The sequence below is a fragment of the Cotesia glomerata genome, linkage group LG9 (assembly GCF_020080835.1).
Source record: "Cotesia glomerata isolate CgM1 linkage group LG9, MPM_Cglom_v2.3, whole genome shotgun sequence".
NCBI classification, from domain to species: domain Eukaryota; kingdom Metazoa; phylum Arthropoda; class Insecta; order Hymenoptera; family Braconidae; genus Cotesia; species Cotesia glomerata.
The window spans coordinates 3,155,412-3,182,954 of NC_058166.1; the positions used below are offsets into that span (position 1 = coordinate 3,155,412).

General features: G+C 28.1%; 2 long non-coding RNA genes across 2 annotated transcripts; both read left to right on the plus strand.

Moving 5' to 3' along the window:
• The first annotated feature begins 512 nt into the window (after window positions 1–512).
• On the plus strand, window positions 513–4,544 carry LOC123272087. Its single transcript, XR_006511017.1, has 3 exons — window positions 513–638; window positions 952–1,074; window positions 4,363–4,544. It is a non-coding gene; the product is annotated as an uncharacterized LOC123272087 (long non-coding RNA).
• Window positions 4,545–8,499: 3,955 nt separating this feature from the next.
• LOC123272089 lies at window positions 8,500–26,735 on the plus strand. Its single transcript, XR_006511019.1, has 3 exons — window positions 8,500–8,642; window positions 20,971–20,973; window positions 26,723–26,735. It is a non-coding gene; the product is annotated as an uncharacterized LOC123272089 (long non-coding RNA).
• Window positions 26,736–27,543: the final 808 nt, after the last annotated feature.

Consider the following 27,543-nt stretch of genomic DNA (forward strand, 5'->3'; position numbering starts at 1 on the left):
TAAATCAGGGTGTGCGAATATCGTTCGAACAGACTTTTTGAATGACTAGTTAAGAAGTATAATCTAATGATTAATTAAGAGAGTTCGCCGTTACTATTTCATCTTATATAAATTACGATAGTATAGTAGTAAAAATTACTTTAACATATTCAATGTTTGAAAAATAAATATCAAAAATTTTGCATTTCAATATTTGAATGAATTTAACTGAAAATACTTTTAAAACTATGAAAAAGAAAAATTTATTTTCCTGCGTCCTATGAAATGATAATGTATGTGATGAAACTGTTTTCGTGCCGAACGAAATAAACAAATAAAAAAATTAAGTTATTTAAAACAGTCGCAATTGCAGTTCTAGTATGTATTCTTTATTTATCGCAAGTTTATTATTATTATTTTCTAAAATATCGGCAGCAATGATTTGATAATTTAAAATTGAAAATTCGTATCAATGCTGAGACATTGTGCATAAGTGCAATTATTTGTTACAAAACAAGTGATGAGTCCTCGTCAGCTATACTCAACAATAATAATATTGACCTGATAAGCACAATATATAAATTGGCAACGGAGTTATTAGGAGATGTCTTCGACTGTTTGTCTAAAATACAACCTACTGCTTTCTACGCTTTGAAACGGTGAGTAAATTTTAATTAATTATTTTCATAAATGAAATATAAATATATATAAGATTTTTATCGACTACACAGTAAAATTTTGCGTCATTGCGTCAAAAAAATTTTGTGTTAAAAAATTTTTATGTTAAATATTTTACACTTTTTGTGTTAATTTAACATTTTTTCTGTGTTAATTTAACACAATTAATGTTAAATTTACACATAAAGTGTTAAATATTTAACACAAAATTTTTAACACATAATTTTTAATGACGCAAAATGACTTTTTACTGTGTAAGAGTATTTATATTTATGTATTACATTATTTTTATAGACCAATCAATTTAATAAAAATCTAAAAATGTCAAAGCTCTTTGCGTTTATTGTTTTGATTGCTTTTCTGGCAGATATATTGATTTCTTCATCTGTAATGGGTTGTAAAGAAGCAGGCGACGAAGTACGTATTACATATTCAATGTTACTTCCCGAGTCAAAATTTAGATCGTAGATTCAACGTATTGAACGTTCAAATCGTAGGTTGAGCGTATTAGACGTTGAAAACGTAGGGTCAACGTATTGAACGTTAAAATCGTCATTTGAACGTAATGAACGTTAAAAAAGTATGCTGAACGTACCCAAACGTATTATAAATGTGAAAAGAACCAAAAATGGGTGAAAATAGTAGTATTAAAACTACTCAAATAACTACACATTTTTAATTTTCTTAGCGGGAAGTCAAAAATTTTAATTTTCTTTTATAGAAATCCAGTGGTAAAAAATTTTATAAAGTTATTATTTTTTATATAGATTTATAAGGACATTTTTGGTATGAAATCGTATGAATGATATTTCATAAAATTTTGCATAATTTCGGAAACCATTCAGAGGGTAAAAAATCTGGAAAACGGTTGACTCTAAAGGCCATCCCTGCAACTTCCCACTAAATTCAATTTTCAAACACATGCGATTTTGTCGCTAGGTGTGATGTTTTTGAGCTCTTCGAGCTCAAAAATTTAATTTTTGTGTTATTTTGAGCTCTCCGAGCTCAAAGATAAAGCTATTCACTGCTTTTGAGCTCTTCGAGCTCAAAAGTCTTATCAAAGTTTGATGAAACACGAATTTTTTAATTTTCAAACTGCTATAACTTTTGAATGAATCAACCGATTTTCACGCGGTTGGCAGCGATCAATGTAGTTTTTTAAGCTCTATAAAAAATTTGGGACAAAAAATTGATCTGATGAAACATTTCGGAGTTATTACAAAAAAAAAACACTTTTTTCGATTTTTTTCGACAACGATATCTCTCGACCGCATCAACCGATTCTGACGCATTTGGTGACGATCGATGCGGTTTTTCAAGGTTAAAAGCTGATTAGTTTTTGAGGTCAATCGGTTCAGCCAATTCGGAGATATTTTGAAAAAACAAATAAAAAAAAGTTTTTTCAATTTTTTTTCACTGTTTTTTTGCAATTTCTCGAAATCTACACGGAGAGAAATTTATAGGAACCTTTCCAAAAATTATGGGAATGATTCCTATAGTAAAATAATCATTATAAGTAACAATCCTACGCTCATTATGGGAACCATAGCCATAGTTTCATGGAAACATTCTTATACAATAATGTAATAGCTTCAATATATTATGGGAATGGTTCCTATAATATTATAGGAATGGTTCTTATAATATTATGGGAATGACGCACATAATAATAGAAAAATGTTTATGTTCGTAATAATGGAGCAATCACATAAAAAATATAAAGTAATTATTATATATTTTTTTTGCTAATAAATTTTTTTTTTGTAAATAAAAATTGATCTTTCACTAGAGTGAAAAAATTTCTTTTTCATAATTTTTATTCACGTGTTTACTTAATTTTAAATTGTTTATTCCAATACAGTTATTATTGTGTTAGATTATATTGAAAAATATTTTAGCAATTCTAAAGTTATTCTAATAAAAGGGATATTATCTTACTATACAATTAGAGGAGCAAAGTAGATATGGAAATTCATTGTTTATATTTAAAATTTCATTTTATTTTTAAAACAAATTATTTATTTACAATACATACGTTGAATATTTATCAAATCCACCTTTTGGGTATGTAACTTTTATTGTTAATATGAACAATATTACTTATTTTACATATTTCAAATGATGTTATTGGGAAGCAAGTTAAATTATCGAAATTACGAATAATTTCAAATGCTTCAAAGTGGTCATCGAAGTCACAAATAATTTGAGTTGTAATGATAAATATCTCAATATTATTAGGCATCATCACTATGATATTATGGAAATAGTTTCCATATTATTATAGGAATGGTTCCTATAATATTATAGGAATGGTTCCTATAATGTTATAGAAACTATTCCTATATATTATGGGAACCATTCCTATATATTATGGGAATCATGCTGATATTACAGTTATAATTATAGGTATCGTTCCTATAATTATAGGAACCATTCCTATAATTATAGTAACATTTCCCAAAAATTATGAGTACAATTCCCATAATTTAAGTAATCGCTCCTAAAATGGTATAGGAAAACATTTCATTAAAATTATAGGAATGATTTCCATATTTTTCTCTCCGTGTATCGTTCCGAATTGGTTCCAACTAACAGGAAATCTAAGTTTGGCGAAACACTTTCGAATGACACCAACTGCGATCAAATCGGTCAAGCCGTTCAGAAGTTATAAGAGATTTACACACACACACACACACACACACACACACACACACACACACACACACACACACACACACACACACACACACACACACACACACACACACACACACACACACACACACACACACACACACACACACACGTACAGACATCATCGTGAAAATAGTCAGGAAAGCTTCCTAGGGCTTCAAATCGTCGAGATCTGTTGAAACCTCGATTTTTGCAAAACGGGATAAGACCAATAACTTCCCGATTTTTCGAAAATCATTCATTTTTAGCGGAAAGTTGAAAATTTCGATAAAGCGTTTCCGTCAAAAAATGGTAAATTTAAGCTAAAAATGTAAAATCTCCCTAACAGAACTTGAAAAAAAATTTTTTTGTCTATTTACGTTTCAAGCATGTGTAGTTATTTGAGTAGTTTTAATATTACTACTTTTACTCATTATTGGTTCTCTTCACATTTATAATACGTTGGATACATTCAACATACGTTTTTAACGTCCTTTATTACATTCAAATGATGATTTTAACGTTCAATACCACGTTGATCCTACGTTTTCAACGTCTAATACGCTCAACCTACGATTTGAACGATCATTGCGCACTGATAGAAGAATTTATTTGTATTAAATAATATTTTTTTTAATAGTTAACAAATCATTTATTAGAGACCACTTTTAGTATTAAACAAGTATTTCTAACTATTTAAAATGATTTATTTGTATTTAAAATGATTTATTTGTATTTAATAAATCTGATATTCATTTATTAAATATTAATAAATCTTTTTAAATTCTAAGAAATATTTGTTAGGAACTAACAAATGGCTTCTAATAAATGATTTGTTAAATATTAACAAATCTTTTTAACTATAAACAAATCTTTCTATCAGTGCGTTAAATCTACGATTTAAATATCGAATTGGGTTATGTTGTTGCTAATATTTTTCTGTATTGTTTGTATCGATAATGCAATTTCATAGAATATTAAATTGATAATTATTTGAGAATCTATAGTTTTTAATTCGTATGTTTTATTTAGTGCACTTAAGCAAATGACTGCTGCGGAAAACTGGTGTGCAAGTTTTAGGAATATGACTTTACTGCCTCAATCCGTAATTTCTTACCACATATTGACGTTACTAATATAATTAGTCACTGCATATTTTACTAATTATCTACATGTAACAACAAAAATAATTAATAAAACAATATGTGAACAAACTATATCAGAAACAATATCTCTTAGTATCGTTCTAAATCCGTACAAAAACGGTTTCACTGTAAAAAAATCGCACCAAGTCCACGTTCATAAGACTATTAAGAAAAAAATTTCTTATTTCTTTACAAAAGATATAAAATAAAAATCTAAGTAACCGATATGATTGTATTTGATTTTCGGAAATTAAAAAATTTTATTGTAAATTTGAAAATTAAAAAAATTTTGGAACGTATTTAGTGTGCGTGGTTGCAAAATATTTTACTTTTAATGAAATTCGTAAAATCTATTTACTAGGACTTTAAAAAAATTGAAATACACAAATACGCACACCAAGTACGTTCCAAAATTTTTTTTTTAATTTGCAAATTTACAATAAAATTTTTTTTAATTTCCGAAAATCAAATACAATCATATCGGTTACTTGGATTTTTTATTTTATATCTTTTTGTAAAGAAATAAGAAATTTTTTTTTCTTAATAGTCTTATGAACGTGGACTTGGTGCGATTTTTTTTACAGTGAAACTGTTTTTGTTCGGATTTTAGTATTTTTGTAATTATAATAAAAATTTACAATTGGTACCAACTTAAATCTCGCGTTGGCTGCATTTTTTATAGCAAACTATCCTCTTGAAGCTACAGTTTATGTAAAAACAATTCCAGCGCACCCTGGTGGATGTAGATGCAAGCTGTGAAATGTATTTTTTTAACTGGAGTTTCCCATCTATTGGAAGATTACCATGCATTCTCGAATTATTTAGTCTATGGCATGTCACTTTTTACATAGAAAAAAAGTCAGGATCGAAATTTTTGAGCTTGCTATAGTTTGTGCTGATAAAATTTGATAATTTCAAGTAGATTAATTGTTATAATTGAATATAATTAATTAATATCATTAAAATAAAGCATGAATTACTGTTATAATATAAAATTTAGGAACAAAAAGTACCGTAGAATTAAATAAAATTTTGCAACCTCAAAATACCGTTCTGATTACAGTAAACATAGTCGGTAGTCTGGCGCTCCGTTTACAACGGATTTGAACGGAACTTGGCGCCAGATTCTACCGAATCTGTGGATAATATCCATAAATCCATATATTATAATTGTTAAGATCCATAAATGATTAATTTTTCTCAGATTAAACCTTTTTTTTCTGTGTAAAACTTAACAAACAGAACTAAATTCTTCTATCAAGTAATATAAAAAGTTAGTAAGGATTGAGGATTTATTTAATTGATGATTGGCAAGAGCCTAAGGGAAACCGTGGATATATCTTGACAGAGATTTAGGAATCACAAGAATATATAATATACCACATAAGAATTCAGTGTTGGTAAGGGTATGAAATGGTTGTGCACGAGTTCGGACGTTTTGGCATCCCGACAAGCAGACAATCAACTCATCGAGGCGTGTGGATGCATTTTTATTATATATTATAGACTGCCCGATTCATCTTACCCTTTTTTTCTTCCCTTTACCCTCTTTTACATACACAGACATTAAGATATGTGTATGTATGTATAAATCGTACGTCACTCACGTATGTCAGTCGCTAACGTACCGTCTCGAACATATTTTACCCCGGTATAAATTTACAAATAGTAATATCGAGGCCCATCGGGCCTCATCATATCAACCATTATATATACATAATTACCATTTGATAGAGTTTTATTAGTGTGTCTGTGTCTGTGTATGTGTTCAGTATAATACATTTTATATATAATACATTTAATATTTTACAACACTTGTATTTATAAATGTATAAATTTATCGTCATGTTTTTTGTTATTTATTTTTTAGACACGTCAAAGCACTCAAGTATCAAGTATATCAAGTTTGTGGCAGTAGGACGGGCTTCAAGTAGGGGCCTGCAGGCCCCATGCAGTTGTTGGATAACTCCCCCACCTTCAGTACCAATCGTCTGATGGGCAGAGGCTATAACGTCACGGTGATTGCTAAAAAATAATACTGGATGAGTTTAAAATAAAAACATAGGTACTGGATTCCGATCGGCCAGCGAATGATGAGGAATTGCTTCGCGATGGCCGGGATACTTTTTCCGCTCGCCATTTTATTTCACTTGATTTGTTGACATTGACAATGATCTTTAATCTAATCCGATAGGTCCTACTTGTTCGGAAAATTAAACGGAGGGAAAAAAAAAGGAAATTTTACATGTTTTTCGTAAACTGAAAAAACAATTTATTTGAATCAAATGAGAGTCGTTTATTATAAAGAAATCTCTTATTTAAATACCACCAACTAATACTAATTTGACACAATTAAATTAATTTATTTGAGATAAAGATATGGTTTATTCAGTGTATTTATTTCAATCAAATACACGGAAAGAAAAATATGGGAACTATTCCATAATTTTATGGGAACAGTTCCCATAAAATTATAGGAACTGTTCCCATGAATTATGGGAACTGTTCCCATAATTATAGGAAATTTTCCCAGAATTATGGGAAAATTTCCCATAATTATGGGAATGGTTTCTATAATTATAGGAATGATTCCTATACAATTATAGAAAACATTCCCATAATATTATGGGAAATATTCCCATAATGATATAGTAATGGTTCCTATATCATTAAGGGAACTATTCCCATAATGGTATAGGAAGGATTCCTAAAATATTATAGGAATCATTCCTATACCATTATGGGAATCATTTTCAAAATAAAATAAAAGATAAAATCTTCGTGCGGAGTGAGTTTGAAATGATTCCTATAATATATACACAGAAAATAAAAAATTGGAGCAACCACATGATTTTCATGTTGTGGGCAATAATAGTTAAAACAACAATATTAATTAAATAATAATAATAATAAATTATTATTATTATTTTATTATTATTAATAATCATAATAATAATAATAATCTATATTATTAAGAGAATAAGCAAAATTTTGTGGCCAGTGTATTTATGTGATAAAATGGATTTTTGCTTGGAATTGTGCTTTTCAAGGTTTCATATCATTCTCACCAATATTCAATTTATTATAATAAGAATTTAGGCTGCATTCGAAAATGCTCTGTGTCTAGATACATAATGAAGAAATGACCTTAAATGTGGTAAACTATTGACATTTTTCAAGATATAACCTCATCCTGATGTTATACTCATCGAGACCTTTCATTTGAGTACCCACATGCATTTTTATATATTTTTCATATATACATATATATAATATATATAAATTTATAAAATATATGAAAAATTGGTGTGGGTACTCCAATGAAAGGTCTCGATGAGTGTAACATCAATATGAGCTAATATCTTTAAAAATGTCAATAGTTCACAAGATACAAGGTCATTTCTCAATTATATGTTTAGAGATAGAGCATTTTCGAATGCAACATAAATATCTATTATAAGTTGACTATCATCATAAATTGACTACCGACGAGAATGATATGAAACCTTGAAAAGGCACAAATTCATGTCAAGTCCTTTGCAATGACATTAAAATTCACTAAAAAATCGATTTCATCATGTGACTATCCAGGAGACAATAGTATATTACATACCTAGGCCAGTAAAATCAGAAAAGTCTCAGATCACATGTAATTGTTGGCCGAGGCGAAGCCGAGGTTGACAAACATGTGGTCTGAGGTTTTACTTTTACTGGCCAAGGTGTGTATACTATTTTTTCTGCTCAACGTAGCCGGAATGTGGCAACTTTGTTTAGCGCAGCGGCCAGAAAGTTGCCACTTTCCGGCCGGAGGGCAGAAAAATTGTTCTTATTCTCTTAACAATATAAATTATTATTATGATCATGATTTAATCATTATTGTTGTTTTAACTATTATTGCCTGCCACATGAAAATCATGTTGCTGTCATATGAAAGTCATGTATCTTCCACAGGAATGTATCATGTGGCAGCCCCAATTTTTTTTTTCCATGTAGGATTTAAACCTATATGTTGTAGAAACCATTCCTACACTATTATGGAAATGGTTCCCATAAATTATGGAAACAATTCCTATAATAATATAGTAATGATTCCTATAGCATCATGGGAACCATTCACATAATATTATAGGAATAGTTCCAATAATTTTTCTTTCCGTGTAGTTATTTGTTTATAGTTAACAAATATTTCTTTAATACTTTATAATCATTTATTTCAGTCAAATAAGATTTGTTGACTATAAACAAATGTGATATTTAAATGTTGATAAAGAAATCATGCTTTGTAATATAGTGAATAATATCTGACATATTTTTAGGGTTATGAAAGCAATGAGGATCAGTTTATTTATATAATTTATATTGGGGTATCTTTTAATAAACTAAAATTATTAGATCCGAGTTGGATTTTGATAGTTTTTTTCCATTATTAAATTGATTGAAAATTTATGCATATGGGTGATTCTCTGTAAGGATATTTTTGCTGTCCCAGGCATTTTTATTAGAAAAATAGTTATTTTATGACTAAAAATTTATTACGAAAGTAAAAAACATTTCTATTTGGAGTATTGAAAACTAAAATGAAATAAATTTTGGTTTTTGCTATAAATTCGTAAACCACCCCGCATGAAAATACTATATATCGTTAAAAATATATTATACAATATATTGCATATAAGTGATGAATATATGGCGGCGAAATTGTCTATATTGAAAAGTATAACTTTATTCTATATATGGAACCATGTATTTTAAATAATATATTCATTAATATATGGTGATCCATATATTGTTTAGTATATATCATCTGCTATATTACCAAATACATAAAAACCATATATAATATATCATGTACAATATATGAAGAATATATGTGACACCATATATTTATCGATACATTATTTTAAGTATAAGGTATCATTATATAAAAAGTTATACCGATACACGTATGGATCGTGCATACATGAAGCAAATATATTGATGAATATATGGTTTATACATGAAAATGATATATTTATTTACAATATGTTTTTATATCATTGTGGCAAAATTATAGATATGATTTTATATATCGTTCCATATATCACATTATAATATCAATATATTTAATCATATATTTTGAAACATATAAACCTTTTCCAAGCGGGACCGAAATAACAGTCCCCTGGGCTGTCCCATTTACAAAATTCAAACTTTAAAATTAAATTTTGTTATTCGTCAATAATATATAATTTGGTCCATAATGTTTATAAACTTAATTAGTTAACTAACAATCTTCTTCAATAAAAAGTACCGAAAATTAATTTGTTTCATTAAATTCATTAAACCAAAGTTTGTCCCAGGCGTTTTAAGAACAGTCCCCTGCCAGAAGTTCAAAGCCAAAAAAAAAAATCCAGCTTGTTATTTTACCTTTGTAAGGTTTATAAGGATCTAACTAGCCTTGAGTTGATAACCATAGGGCTGTTTGCGCTTTATCGCCATTTTATTTAGTGTCAAAAGCACCGTTTGTGCTGGAAATATGTGTCTGGGCCACTTCAAAACTCAGTCCCCTGGCAGCTATTTTAATTTATAATTTATTTATTAAATTGGATCCATAAATCTTAATATTATTCTAATTAATATAAACATTCATTAAGAACTTGAAAAGTTGAATGCATTGAAATAGTTTGCTTGATTTTTCTCAATTTGATAAAAAGAACAGTCTCCTGGCAATCAACCCCTGTCATGTTATATGGCAAAAGATAAACAAATATCGAAAAAGCAAAAATTAATTCAACTGTTTATTTATTATCATTAAGCTGATAGTTTTGTAGCCCTTGTTAATTTTTTTTCTAATAAAATCAAAAATAATTTGGTCAGACAATTTTGTACAGATTTAAGACGTCCTTACAGAGAATCACCCATATATACAAAATTACTTAATTATAACAGGCGAGGATAAAGGTATTAAAATTACAATAACTCAAATAGCGACAGCAGCGGCACAAACGTCTTATGATTTATTTCAAACGAGATTTGTTAACTATTATCAAATCTTATTTGAATGAAATAAATGGGCAAATTCAATCGAATAAATCAAAACAAAATACACAGAAAGAAAAATTTATTGATTGAGGAACTAAATTCTTGGCTCAAGAAAATTTTTGGGTGCCTGAAGGAAGACCGAAGTTGTGTTGGCCGAAATAAAAATTTTTCTTGAAATTCTATTCTTGATGGAAGTAATTTTTTCTTAATTCAAATTATCTTAAATACTTGATACAATAAATATTTATATTTGATCAAAATTTTTAGATACTTTAGGGAAGCAGCGCCACCTACTTCAGCTGAGAAAAAAATTTTCTTACCTTCCCGGGTAAAAAAGATTATATATAATTATATATGAAAAATGGCCCTATATAATTATATAGAATTAGATATAATTATATAAAATTATATATAATTATATAGAATTATATATAATTATTTCTATAAAAGTAAAAAAAAATTCGAACCGGGGACCTGACGCTTGAAAGGCTGACGCGCTACCTGTTTACCTACGAGACTTACTTGCAGAGCAGAGTTTGAAATAACTACAAGTAATGCAAATCGTATACATAATCAATTTTTATAAGTTAACTTAATTAATACAGTTCCTACTATTTCATCCACAAAAAATACTATAGATTAATAAATTATTAATCATTAGAGTAACAGATTCTGAGATAAAAAAAATTATATATAATTGTATATGATTCATATATAATTATATATGATTTCCGTACAGTTGCAGAGATAGAAGGATTTGTTTATATTTAATAAGCTTTATTAAATGTTAATAAATAATTTATGAGCTGTAATAGAATTCGGTATATTACAATAAACGTTATTATAATGTAATATAATTAATGCAAATAATTTATAAAGATGATTTTTGTTTATAAGCAATCTTCATATCAGTTGACATTGCAAGTGAAACAAATTCACTCAACAAAATATTTATTAACTTTTAATGAATATTTGTTAACTATTAATGAATACTTATTAACTATTAATAAATGTACTTTCCTTCCAAATAAATATTTGTTAAATGTTAAAAAAAATTTATTAAAATTTAATAAATTAAATAATTGTCTTCAGACAAATTAAATTTCTAATAGTTAATAAATCCTTTTATCAGTTTATATACGAAATATATATATATATATATATATATATATATATATATATATATATATATATATATATATATATATATATATATATATAATTTTATATAATCATATATAATTTCATGTAATTGTATGTAATAATGTTTGTAACTTTTGTATAATTCTATAGAATTATATAAAATTATATATGATTTTATCTAATTATATGAAATTATATATGATTTCATCTTATTATATATAATTATATGTAATTGTATATGATTATATATAATTATTAAATAATGCTGGATCTAATCATATATTATTATATGTAAGTATATGCAATTATATAATTATATGTAATTGTATATGATTATATATAATTATTAAATAATGCTGGATCTAATCATATATTATTATATATAATCATATATAATTATATGCAATTATATATAATTATATGTAATTGTATATGATTATATATAATTATTAAAAAATGCTGCATTTAATTGCATATAATTATATATAATCATATATAATTATATGCAATTATATGTAATTGATATGATTATGTACAATTATTAAAAAATACTGCATCCAATTATATATTATTATATAGAATTATATATAATTACATATAATCATATATAATTATATGTAAGTAATATATAATTATATATAAATCATATATAATAACATATAAGTATATATAACTTTTTTACCCGGGCTTGAGAAAATTTTTATCTTTAATATTTGATACCTATTTTATATTATTTTAGCGTGCAATTATACATATTGAATGAAAAAAAATGATTCAATATTATTTGATCCTCCAATTTGACATGTTAATCAATAAAAATATTAATGAAAATTTACTTTTATTGAGATATTTACTTTTCTAAAGCAAGAAAGAATTTTTCTCGACAAGAAAATTTACTTCAATCAAAAACTAAATTTTTTGGAGCAAAAGAGGCAGAATTTTCTCAAAACAAGAAGATTTTCTTGACTTAAATAAATTTTCTTGGATCAAAATACGTATTTTTTAAAGCAAGAGAATTAATTTGTTGGAATAAGTGACATTTCTTGTGTCAAAAAAAATTTTTTTTTCGCTCAAGAAAATAATTAGGAAGAAAAATATTTTCTTGGCTTAAGTGAACTTTCTTTTCTGTGTAACATTTGGTTAGAAGTAATCTGAATTTAAATTAAACAAACTTTTTTATATTAAATATGTATTTATAAGTTATTATAAATAAATCTACGAATTTAAATGAAAAAAATTTCTTTCTCAGAGTATACAGAAAATTTCTATATTGGCACTAGAAGTCTCGAAGAATTAATTTAGAAATTTTTTTCGTTGAAATTGTAAAAAAAAAATACAATTTAATAAATTTTTATATATTAAATTCTCAATTCATGATATTTCATGAGATTTGTCATGAAGTTTGTTTTTTTTTTTTTTTTTTTTATTAAAGAAAAATGTGTATAAGACGTTGGTGTAAACCAATTTAGCCAAATCATGAAGTTTGTATCAAAATGGCATTAGTAGCACCATCTGTAAGGAAAAGGAACTATTACTTTCATAAAAAGGGAAGGTCGATATAAACTAACATTGAGCGTCTTAAAACAGTAGATTGCAGTTAATAAAATTCTATTGCCTCAGTTTATGTGATTTATCGTTTCATAAACCTGCTTTTCCCGAAAAAAGCTCAGTCTCATCGCAAGCAGAAATTAATTTATTGCTGATATTGAAGATAGATTTATAAAAAGATAAAAAAATATAATTAATAGTTTTAAATTTTTTCATAAAATTTTAAATAAATTTTTTACAAAGCTTTAATTAAGGTTCGATATCATTATTTTTTAAAATTTATAAATAATTATTTTGAACAGGCGTAACATATTATATACGAACAATTAGACATCGGTTGAGAAGATAATGAAAAAAACACTGCTTTTCTAGAGTATTTTTTAACTATTTATATGATAAATTATGGGCCCGGAATTTTGCCACAGTTCAAATGACTGTTTATATGTTTAACCTCAAATTTGAACAATTGAAAATAGGCCAACTTCCGTGCCCTAATGATAATATAACAAAATTTTAAGTAAATTTCGACATGAGAACCAGTGTAATAGATGAATTTCTATGAAATCTACTTGAAAGGTGTTCTAAAATAATTCGCAGATTCTTGAGCTCAATCAGCGTAAAGTTCTTACACGGAGAGAAATTTATAGGAAACTTTCCAAAAATTATGGGAATGGTTCCTATAATAAAATGATCATTATAGGCATCAATCCTATACTCATTATGGGAACAATACTCATAGTTTATTGGAAACGTTCCTAATGTATGTGTGTGTGTGTGTGTGTGTGTGTGTGTGTGTGTGTGTGTGTGTGTAAACCTCTTATAACTTTTGAACGGTTTGACCGATTTGATCGCAGTTGAAGTCATTCAAAAGGGCTTCGCCAAACTTAGATTCCCTATAAGTTGGAACCAATTCGGACCAGTAGATTTCGAGAAATTGCAAAAAGAAAGTAAAAAGAAAGTTTGTTTTTTTTTTTTATTTTTTTTAAATATCTCTGAATTGGCTGAACCGATCGACGTCAAAAACTAATTAGCTCTTAACCTCAAAAACTCGCATCGATCGCCACCAAGTGCGTCAAAATCAGTTGATGCGTTCGTGAGATATCGTTGTCGAAAAAAATCGAAAAAAGTGTTTTTTTTTGTAATAACTCCGAAACATTTCATCAGATCAATTTTTTTTGTTTCAAATTTTTTATAGAACTCAAAAAACTACATCGATCACCGCCAACTGCGTGCAAATCGGTTAATTCATTCAAAAGTTATAGCAGTTTGAAAATTTTAAAAATCGTGTTTCATCGAACTATGATAAGACTTTTGAGCTCGGAGAGCTCAAAGTGATACGAAAATGATATTTTTAAGTTCAAAGAGCTCAAAAACGTAATAATTGCAATTTTTAGCGCTTAAATATGGAATTAGCGGGAAGTTTCAGGGATGGCCTTTAGGGTCAACCATTTTCCTAATTTTTTTAAAAATACCAATCCATCATTTTTAACTTCCCGCTACGAAAATCGAAGATTTTCAAAAATCGGGAAATCATTGTTTTCATCCCGTTTTGCAAAAATCGAGTTTTCATCAGATTTCGACGTTTGAAGGTCACAGGAAGCTTCCTTGACTATCCCCGCGAGGTTGTCACGGTGTCTGTATGAATGTTGTGTATGTGTGTGTGTGTGTGTGAAAGTATGTGAACCGCTTATAACTTTTGAACGGCTTGACCGATTTCATCGCGGTTGGTGCCATTCGAAAGGGCTTTGAAAACTATTTTGACCAATTCAGATCAATAAATTTTGAGAAATCTTCAAAAAACTGAAAAAAAAATTTTTTCAAATGTGTTTTTTTTGGAATAACTTTTAAACGGCTTGATGGTTCAATTCTAAAAACTAATCAGCTCTTAACCACGTCGATCGCCACCAGCCCGGTCAAAATCGGTTGATTCGTTCGAGAGATATCGTGAACGAAAGAAAACCGAAAATAGTGTTTTTTCGGAATAACTCCGAAATTTCTAGCGTGATCAATTCAAAATTTAAAATTCTTTGTGAGGCTTGAAAAACTGCGTCGAATGCTGCCAACCGCGTGAAAATCGGTTTATTAATTCAAAAGTTATTGCGGTTTAAAAATTCAAAAAATAGTGTCATCAAATCCTTATCAGACTTTTGAGCTCGAAGAGCTCAAAAGCATAGGAAAGCAATTTCTTTGAGCTTGAAGAGCTCAAAATAACCCATAAATTGTATTTTTGAGCTCGAAGAGCTCAAAAACGTCATTGGTGCAATTTTAAGCGCCTAAGTATAGAATAAGCGGGAAGTTGCAGGGATGGCCTTCAGGGTCAACCGTTTTCCTAATTTTTTCTAATCGAATTTATTACAATAATTATTTGGCGAAATTACAATAGTAAGTTGTAAAATTTCGTAAATAAATAGCAAATTATCTTCTTAAATACCGACTCTTCAGACAATTATCTTGACCGAGTTCAAAGATGAATAAAATCGGACAAAATGTCAAAAATCGTCGTTTCCGTGACTGTATTTTTAATTTGGGACAAAAATCTTGACACTACTAATGACATTAAATTTAATTTTACAAAATGCATTTTAATATATGAATGCAGCAGAGACGAAATTTTTTTATTATACAGATTATTAATTGAACAGATATTTTTCACATGTATATTATTGTTATTGAGTACTTAAAGGTTCTCCATTATTTCTCTCCAGTAAACAACAATAAATACAATATACACAATACCTCGGTAGATGTTGATATAAGAATTGACTTATAGGAAATGCGAGACATCGAAAAACTTGAAAAGATATAAGTGAGATTATTCTTATACTGAGATTTTAGATTTCTGATCTGTCCTTTCATGGATGGCTTAGTGAAAGGATCACTTCTTATTTTTATTTTTATTTTTTTTTATTAGGGTGGAATGCCGGGTTTTAACGACTGGAGCGACAGAGAGGGCTTGCACAAGATTCTATGAGCGAGCCGCGAGAGTGATAGAGGCGAAAGACCGAATGAGGTGAAGAAATGGAAGGGGAAATCTTCTATATTATTGGACAGTCAGCCGCGCGTGCTTTCATACGTAATCTCAATCCTTAAAACGAAAGAAAATAATAAAAGAGTTCTTGATTTTTCTTTCACGCAATCTAACCTTTTCTATTGATTCTTTATTTATTTTTTGCTTTGATGGTTCAAACATTGATTGTTGGGTTTTTTAAGGAAGGGTAGATGGAAAAAAACGTACATAGTATTTTAATAAAAATATTATTTGGTAGATGAAATATGTTGAATTATTTAATTTTTAACATAATTTTTTGTTATATTTTATGTAAATTTTAATTTTATGAAAGGGAATTTTGAGTTATAGATCATTGACCATAAATCTTATTTACATGAAAATTTTTCTAAATCTTACCCAAGTTTCAGAAAATTTCATAAAAATTAAAAAATTTCCAACTTTAAAACAATTAAAATTAAAAAATTTCTAATTTCAAATAATAGTTTCAAAATTTCATAAAACTTAAAAAATTTTGGATTTCAAAAAGTAAATCAAAATTTTATAAAAATTGAAAAATTTATCATTTAAAATAATAATTTCAAAATTTCATAAAAATTAAAAAATTTCTAATTTTAAACAAGAATTTCAAAATTTTATAAAAATTGAAAAATTCTAATTTCAAACAATAATTTCAAAATTTCATCAAATTTTATCGATTTACAAGGGATTCTATAAAATTTTATAATTTTAAACAATTAAATTTTATTCTTCATAATTACTTTCGTAAAATTTATAAATTTTGAAGTTCAAACTATTAAATAAAATTCTCCAAAATTATATGAAATGTTTTATATTTAAAAGCTTGAATTTTATGAAATTTTCAATCGTTCTAAAACGAGAATTTAATAAAATTCTGGAAATTTTTAATTTCGGAAATTTTGCAAAATTTTAATTCAATTTTAAAAATGATGACTTTATTCAGTTTCATAAAAATTTATTTGAATTTTGTGAAATTTGATGAAATTAGAAAATAAGTTTATTTATCATTTGTTATAATTTGGATAGAAAATTTTATGAAACATTTTTTTAATTTGTTCATACGAGATCTCTATCAAAAAATAATTTTATTAAATTTGATAAAAGTACCACGATTTTATAATTTTCTTCAAAATTTGTTTAGAAATTGATAAAAAATAAACAAAAATTTTTCCTCCAGATTTTTTAAATAAAATTACTTCATCATTTTAGCAGTTAAGTAATTTAAATATTAAAATTGAATTAAAAATTTTTTTTTAAGTTGTAAATTTTCAATAAGTCCATAAAAATTTTTTATCTATTTTTAAAAAATATATCAAAATATTTATTATAAAAAATATCTAATTATAAATGCATAAAAATACATAAAATATTAATATTAAATCTTCTTCACAATACAGTCGGAATATATTATCGATATAAATATAGTTTTAAATAAGATATTCTTTAAATTTAAAGAAATACATCACGGACCTTCGCTAAAAAATTCCACCCCCATCAATAAAATTTAACAACAAGAGCGATTATTTATCTGTAATTCGATAAATACAATGTACTAAAGTATCAAATAACAATTACGTAGGCAAACACCTGCCGACACATAAGTAGAGATAATTTATGCCAAAGACCACCTGCTTCTTAACAATAAAATTGGGATACCCTCTTCAGTATCTTCTACCCTTTCTCCCGAGCTGAGTCCTCCCTCGAATAACTTTTCCCACATCCAAAAAAATATTATTTCATACCGATTGAATTTTTTAACCCCGGATTAAATACCGAGAGCGCAGGGGAGTCGGAATCCGAGGAATCGATATCAAAAGTCTGGTAAGAATCTTTTGTTGGTTAAAAAATTGACACAAAAACCGAGATTTTCACGGTCCAGTTGCTTTTTAGGCCGGTTTAAATCGATTTCGCACCTCGCCAGACATTTTTTAAGACTTGAACAAAACGACTAAGGATTTTACTTTTTAATATAAAAGCGAATGAATTTTTCTGATCGATTTGAAGGGTGAGTTGAGTTTGAGTTTGATTTTAACGCGGCTTAAGTCGGTACGCTGAGTAATCAAACAATTAACAAGAATCAGCCCCTAGTTATGGGTGAGGGTGAATTGTAAAATGAGGAATTCATCGCCCGGCGATTTCACCGCTAATAATGCTTACCTATCGATATTATCACGAGGAAAGTCAACTTGTACTTGAGAAACTTTAAGGATCTAATTGACTGTTTAATTTGGATGAGAGCATTACCGGATAATAGGGTGAAAGTTTTACTATGTATATATGTACATGAAGAAAGGTGGATTTTATATTTACGAAGACTTTGGTTTCTAATTATGATTTATTTATTCGATTTTTTGGTAAGAAAAAAAGCCAAAAAATTGGAAAATTCAAAAGTGCACGCCTCATAATCTCATTTTTCATAATAAAATTCATTAAAATAAAAAACCAATAAGGTAAAAGCCCCAATTATTGACAGGGGTCTAAATATTGACACCCTTCATTATTTTTAAATATATTGATTTTACCTGTAATAAGAATAACTATCATATACATTTTTATTAAATTCTAATTAATTAAAAAATTGAAAAAAAATTACTGTCAGTTCAAAATATTAAATATTAATTATTAAAAAAAAAAATAAAGTTAGCACAGTTCATCAAACCAGCTTATGAGCGTCTATTTTCTTAACAACTTTAGATTTAGCTGAAACTTCATCATTCTTTTCTACCCTTTGAAAAACATTTTTGAGAATTTTTTCAAATATTTTTGTCCAACCCAAAAAAAGTTAAGAATTTTTCAAAAAAATGGCTTTTTTATTTTCAAATAGCCACAACTTTTTTTGATAATGACCTTTGGGTACCTTTTTTTTTTTAAATTTTTGTTTTTGAATGAACTTTTCGAAAAAATATACAAGAAAAATTAAATATGATCAATTCTATAAAATAATCGGTTTTTTTGAGCAAAATCGTTATTTTTCAAAGTTGGTCACTTTTTTTTTTATTTTTTTTTTCTCAAAAAAAAACTTCAATCAATTTGACAACTATTCCCGCTCATCCCAGGCAGGGCTGATTTTTTTTATATTTTTTTTATTTAATTAAAAAAAAAAATTGTCAAATTTTCAAAAATAAAAAAAATTGAAGTTTTTTTTTGAAAAAAAAAAAAAAAATAAAAAAAAAAGTGACCAACTGAAAAAATAACAATTCTGCTCAATGAAACCGATTATTTTATAGAATTGATCATATTTAATTTTTTTTTGTGTATTTTTTCAAAAAGTTCATTCAAATACAAAAATTTTTTTAAAAAAAAGGTACCCAAAGGTCAATATAAAAAAAAATATAGCTATTTGAAAATAAAAAAGCCATTTTTTTGAAAAATTCTTAACTTTTTTTGGGCTGGACAAAAAAATTTGAAAAAATTCTCAAAAATGTTTTTCAAAGGGTAGAAAAGAATGATAAAGGTTCAGTTAACTCTAAAGGGGTCGACTTCAAAAGTGGTCGATTTGGCATGGAATACCCCATTTACTTTCGAAAAATGTAAAAAAAAATTTTTTTTCTTGAAAGTTACAAACCAGAACGATCCCTTAAATCAAAAGTAAATTTTATTTTTAACCGGGTTTGCTAGTTTGTATTAGCAAACCTCAGTTAAACACGCAAGTAATTAAAAAATAGTATTTTCTGCACTGCAAGATCGTAACACCATAGCTACGAGTACAGAGTCGGACAAGTTGAAGGACAATAATAAGAATAAAAATAATAAAGAGAAGATGATGAAGGACATGGAAATTTATACGGGGGTCGGTGATAAACAGTGTCGCTCATTCACAATGGCTGGTAAACACGCATTAAAGCAGACTAATATGAAGAGTATTAATGCACTGGGTATTGTCTAACCCATAGGAACATGGCTACTGTCATGGGGTCTGGGTTTATCCCTCAATGGGGGGTCCAGCTTGTCCACAATATTTCCGATGCTCTTGTGAATTTTATTATTGATTCCTCGCCGCTAAGCATATGTTTATCCAACTCTTTTTTGCACGGTGCATCATTTTGTTGTTGTTGTGCTGGTGAGTATTAATTGACGGTGTGATGAACAATTGTCGGGTAGAGAGACGAAGCTAATATGTAAGGCTGGACTAAATTATGGGTGCGCTGTCGAGTTGGCAACGCATAAATGATTGCACGTGTTATGTTAAACATGCTGTGAGTCTTTTAGTCATCTCTGTCTTTTTTCGCCCGGCCTCTCGCTTGCTCTCTCTCTTCCCGGCGATCTCATTTTAGTTTAGTTTATTCTCTGGCCATTTCACCCACACGAATATGGGCTAGTTTGTCGTGTAGGTGGTCAGATGTACTTTAATTTATTTTAGTCACTCGATTTTTTTATTCAAAACAACACTTATTTTTTTCGCTTATACAATGTGCACTTCGTATTTTATACTACAAATTTATATTAAGGAGTCTTCTTGCTATTTTATTTATCTCACTCCAAATTCAGAATTTAACTGACAGACGGTTGACCTTACAGACTTGCCCTAATACTTTTCGCTTAAAGCTTCAATAACATTTTTAGTTAAAAAATTTAGAAACAAAAAAAATGTAGTTAATTTTTTTAGTTAAGAAGTCATTTTGGTTTGTATACAGAAAGAAACATTTCTTGACTGTATGGAGAGAAATTTATAGGAACCTTTCCAATAATTATGGGAATGATTCCTATAATAAAATGATCATTATAGGGTCTTATATACGTGACTGAATAAAGTAGTCAGTACTTGTCTCGGATAGCTTAACTGGTAAAGCCCTTGGCGCGTAACCGAGAGATCTGGGTTCGATTCCCAGTCTGAGCTGTCTGATTATTCTTTCCTATCCGTTCTTTCCCAAATCCCTTAAAATTTGCTTTAATATGGCTTTAATAGGTATCAATCCTATGCTCATTATAGGAACCATATCCATAATTAATTGGAAACATTCCTATACAATAATGGAATAGCTTCAATATATTATGGGAATGGTTTGTATAACATTATAGGAATGGTTCCTATAATATTATAGGAATGGTTCCTATAATATTATAGGAATGGTTCCTATGATATTATGGGAATGACGCACATAATAATAGAAAAATGTTTATGTTCGTAATAATGGAGCAATCACATCAAAAATATAAAGTAATTATTATATATTTTTTTGCTAATAAATTTTTTTTTTGTAAATAAAAATTGATCTTTCATTAGAGTGAAAAAATTTTTTTTTCATAATTTTTATTCACGTGTTTACTTAATCTTAAATTGTTTATTCTAATTCAGTTATTATTGTGTTAGATAATATTGAAAAATATTGTAGCGATTCTAAAGTTTCTTTAATAAAAGGGATATTTTCTCACTATGCAATTAGAGGAGCAAAATAGATATGGAAATTCATTGTTTATATTTACAATTTCATTTTATTTTCAAAACAAATTATTTATTTACAATACATACGTTGAATATTTATTAAATCCACCTTTTGGGTATGTAACTTTTATTATTTATATGAACAATACTAGCCGTTACCCGCCCGCTTTGCGTGGCGTACAATATACGTGTATTTGTATATCTATATTCACAAATATAGGTATACAAATACATAGAGTGATCATATAATGGTACATGATCATCTATTAGGGCTTTTACCTTATATAAAAATTTTTAATTTTTTTTATATTTAATGCCTTCTTATTATCCTTAAGGAATTGAATTTTATAATTTTTTAATTAACGCCCACGCAAAGATTTGTGAGGGTGGCATTTCATAAAATTCATTCTTTACAGCTCAAAAACTCCAAAAAAATCAATCTGGCCAAGTTTCAATCCTTTAGCTGCTATAGATTAAAAGGTACAATTTCTTTTAATTTTACGCCCACGCACGGACATGTGGGGGTAGAATTTAATGAAATTTATTCTTAACAGCTCAAAAACGCCAAAAAAGCATTCTGGCCATGTTTCAAAGTATTAATAGCTATAGATTGAAATTTACGAATTTTTTCTTAATTTGACGCCCACGCACGGGCACGCCAGGGGGGTGGAATGTCACAGAATTCGTTTTTAAAAAATTTCTAAATGTAATTTGAAACATTCTGACCAAGTTTTGAACTATTAAAAGCCATAATTGAAAAATATGAATTTTTTTTCGTGAACACCCCCGCAACCCCCCTTGTGGGTGGAATTTCGTGAAATCCGTTCTTAGCTGACCTCTACTTGGCAAAAGGAATATTCCTGCCAAATTTCAAGTCTCTAGGTCTTATAGTTCCAGAGATATCGTGATGAGTGACTATCTATATCTATAGAAAGTCTCCTATATATATATATAGATTACTTATTTTACATATTTCAAATGATGTTATTGGGAAGCAAGTAAAATTATCGAAATTACTAATAATTTCAAATGCTTAAAAGTGGTCATCGAAGTCACAAGTAACCTAAGTTGTAATGATAAATGTCTCAATATTATTAGGCATCATCACTATAGTATTATAGGAATAGTTCCCATAATATTATAGGAATTGTTCCTATAATATTATAGAAACTATTCCTATATACTATGGGAACCATTCCTATATATTATGGGAATCATGCCGATATTACAGTTATAATTATGGGTATCGTTTCTATAATTATAGAAACCATTCTCATAATTATAGTAACATTTCCCAAAAATTATGAGTACAATTCCCATAATTTAAGTAATCGCTCCAAAAATGGTATAGGAAAACATTTCATTAAAATTATAGGAATGATTTCCATATTTTTCTCTCCGTGTGGAGAATAAAATTCTTGGCTCAAGAAAATTTTCGAGTGCCTAAAGGAAGACCGAAGTGGTGTTGGCCGAAGTAAAAATTTTTCTTGAAATTCTATTCTAGGTGGAAGTCATTTTTTCTTAATTCAAATTATCATAAATACTTGATACAATAAATTTTTATATGTGATCAAGATTTTTTGATACTTTAGGAAAGTATCGCCACCTACTTCAGCTGAGAAAAAAATTTTCTTACCTTGAGAAAATTTTTCTCGAGAATATTTGATACCTATTTTATATTATTTTAGTGTGCAATTATACATATGGAATTAAAAAAAAATGATTCAATATTATTTAATCTTCCCATTTGACATGTTAATCAATAAAAATATTAATGAAAATTTACTTCTATCTTTATATTTAATTTTTTTGAGCAAGAGAGAAATTTTCTCAAGACAATAAAATTTATTTCTATCAAGAACTAAATTTTTTGGAGCAAGAGCCTGAATTTTCTCAAAACAAGAATATTTTCTTGACTTAAATAATTTTTTTTTTATTAAGATACGTGCTTCTTAAAGCAAAAGAATTAATTTTGTTGGAATAAGTAAAATTTCTTGTGTCAAAAAAATTTTTTCGCTCGAGAAAATAATTAGGAAGAAAAATATTTTCTTGGCTCAAGTGAACTTTTTTTTTGTGCACTTTTTGCCCTTAGGGAAAAAAATGTAATTCTTGTTTTAAGTAATTCAATTCTCTCCACTTAAGAAATTGATTCTCTAATCAAGAAAATTTGTGGTTTTAAAATAAGATAAATACAACTTCGCCCAAGAATTTCTTTCTTTTGGATTAAGATAGACGGTATGATTGGTTTAAGATTTTACCTACTAGTTCCAAGTATGGCGCGACTCTTAAATTGAAAATTATTTTACTTGTTTTAAGCATATAAATTTTTGTATTTTTACTATTCTCTGTATTAATAAATATTTTTTGGCATATAGAGAAACACAAATTTTTTTACTTCAAAGATTTTTTCTGACTTGAAATTATAACATTATAAATAAAAAAATTTGTTCTTGAATCAACAATCAATAATTCTTGAAATGAAATCAAATTATTCTTTATTGAAGAGAATTGTTTTCGAATAAAGAATTCACTTGTATCGATCAAAAATAACATAATTATGAACCAAGTAAAAATGTTATCGATCGGAGTAATTAGATCTCTCACTCCAAGAAACAAGAAATCAAGACAAGAATTTCTTGAAATAAGACAACTAATTCTCTTCAAAATAATTTTCTTGGAGCAAGAATGTTTTTCTTAAATGAAGATATTTTTTTTATCAGTGTATGGATTAATTCAAACAAAATTTATCACCTTAGTCTTTTGATAAGAAACATTGGAAATTAGTCTAAGAAATAGCTTCGATATATATTTTCCATAAAAGCACCATATCATTAAAGCTGAACAGAATATTGATTAAATCCAATCAAACATAAAAAGAAGCAATTTGCGTGTATTCTCGGGTCAATTTGTCGTCAAATTATCATCAAGGAGCATTATCTAGAGCCTAGATCCCGAAATAAGAACGTCAAAAGAAAAAAAAAAGTTATCCAGCTCTTTCATTGAAAGATAAAGATCTTATTTGGGAATTTGAATTGAGAATAAAACGTAAGACATATTAGAGACATCATAATGCCAAGTGGATGCTGTGTTTTCATTTATAACAGGATGATATCGCTCGGCAGTCTCGGATTAAAGGCATTGTATTCGTGATGGGCAGTGACCCACGGTTTTCGGTTTGGTATAGGCGAGGTACGAGGTACGCAAATACTTATACTTCTCTCCAGTTCAGTTCACTTAAACTCCACTCGACTCCTCTTATAACCAACTGCATTACATTAGACATAAACCACGATTAACAAAGATAGTGGCACCCAACCTACAAACACCTAACCGTTAAAAAGAGACAGAACGTACTCAGAGATCTTGGATACTATAACTACGAGGTGGTCAAGAGGCAAACGGATATCCTTTTGATATCCTGTTAACTAATGCCTCCTATTCGTTACGATGTTCAACTTGAGATACATATAATTCCCAGTCGTAACAGATATATATGTATATATATATGCTATGCTTCAAGTTTAATGCCACGGATCCCACAGCAATGAGATTCACCGTATCACGGATGAGGTTCTGCCTCTTCACCTTGACTTTCGCTGTACAAGGAATTCACAATCTTACTCTGTAGACAACAGCCGCCTTTTTACACTGTTTACTCGAGTAAAATAATGTTTTTACAATAAATATAAATATATATGCTAAATATAGGATCAAAAAATTTGGAAAATCCAAATGAGCATGCCTTAAGCGCTCATATCATACACAAATTATTTAGATTTAATGTTTACATTACGATCTGTTAACTTTTTAATAAAGACTTCTATACTTTCTTTTATTCGCTTTTTTTTTTGTTTGAATTTTCCCGCGAGTGGCGTTATCTCTTCTATAAATCGAGCTAAAAAAAATCTTAACAGATAATAAAACAGTTAGTAATTATACCATCTTGTATGTATAGCTTCTGCTTGTTTATATTTATTTCAATCCTATTTTATGAAAAATAATGGTTACTGGTCAGAAAATTCAAGGCAAGAATGTTCATGGTAATAATCTCCAAAAATGACCAATCCAATAATATCCAATTGTAAATAAATCCAAAATAAAAATGTCTAAATGATGATAATGATGATGATGATGATGATGATGATGATGATGATGATGATGATGATGATGATGATGATGATGATGATGATGATAATGATGATAATGATGATGACGATGATGATAATGATAAGCACACAAAAAATTAGAGGGGGTCCAGGATCAGAGCCCCGGTAGGGCTTGGGGGGCGAAGCCCCCAGTTATAAAGTCAAAAGGATGAAAAAAGAAAAAAAAATTAGAGGTGGCCCAGGGGCTTTGATATTAAAATGTTTTTAATAAATATTTTTTGATTGTATATATTAGAATTGGATGCTTTTACTATTGAACATTGATAATAAATAATTTTTGATTGGATATAATTGAATTGTATATTTTTCTTATTGGACATTATTCTATTGGATATTTTTGCTGGATATCTTCATTGGATTTTATTACAATTGATATAATAAATGAGAACCCGTTTAATTGCAATTAATAAAGTAAAAAAAAAACAAAAAACTATATCTATATATATTCTGTACATTTATCCCACCAGGGGCGCGTGCGCATTATCATCCTATTTCAGCTGTTTGATATTTTTTCCCCTTTCGCTTTATTTTATTATTATTTCATAATTAAATAAGCATTATGAGTCGTGCACTTTTGGATTTGCCAATTTTTTTAAACTTTTTTCAAAGTATTAAACGATTGACCCTGCAGTCCTTTCCTGGAACTTCCCCTATTTTCGTGCTCAAAATACTTGAAAATAGTTAAATTTACAAATATTTGAGCTCACCTTGTATTTGAACAGTTGATGTATTAAATAGATTATTCTAACTAAGTAATCGATATTTGACGTGAAAATAAAGTAAATAACTGTAAATAGTACTAAATAATCGGAAAAAGTTATCAATATTTTAGTTTGCTATGTGATAACACATCGTTTCCGATGTATCAATTACCAAGATAAAACTGAAGAGCACCTGCGTGCTTTCACTCATGATCGTGACATTGTGTAGAAAATACATATCTCATTTTTTTCAAAAGAAAATTGTGTTATAAATATGTTGTATTACCAATACTATAAAATTATGCAGTTGATTTTTAACAAAATTCTCGGGTTATCACCATGGACTCGCAATAAAAAAAAAGTTCGTACCTTTTCGTGTGTCGGAACATGTTATAACATATCAATAAGCATAGCTCTGATTTTACTTGGTGTTTACGAATTATTAGACGACTTATTTGCTGATGAGTTTCCTGGAAAATTAATTCCGTTGATAATAGTCAAAGTTATGTTCATCACAGTATTATGCGCAAGTTTTATTCCGCTTGTTTACATTATCAAACAGAACCAGCTAATAAGAGTCATAAACCGCTTCAAAGATGTTGATAGGGTCTTAACCAAGTGCGCAAATTACGAACAAAAATACGATAACACAAACATTGTAATTTTCAGTACTAATTTCTTTGCAACAATTTTTTTAATATTAATATTGGACGCATGTTATTTTCCGGTGGTCAGAATTCTCTTCGAAAACCTGCCGACAGTAATCAGCGGGGGTGTCATGATACAGTATGCTATGGTAGTCAACAAGTTAAACAAGAGGTTTGATATCATTAATACTATTTTTTCAAAGTTGGGTAATCTGAAATTGAATATTGCTAGCCCACAAATATTCTCTGTGACTCAAGTTGCGCTGTCGCGAGGATTCGTGATTAACGAAGTTGATAACCTCAAATACGCGTTTGTAGAATTGTGCGAAATGTGCCAAGATACTGCTGGCTTTTATGGGATATCTGTTTTAATTTCCATTCTTTGCTTTGCTGAAAGAATTATATTTTGTGTGTATCTTAGTCTTTTACCG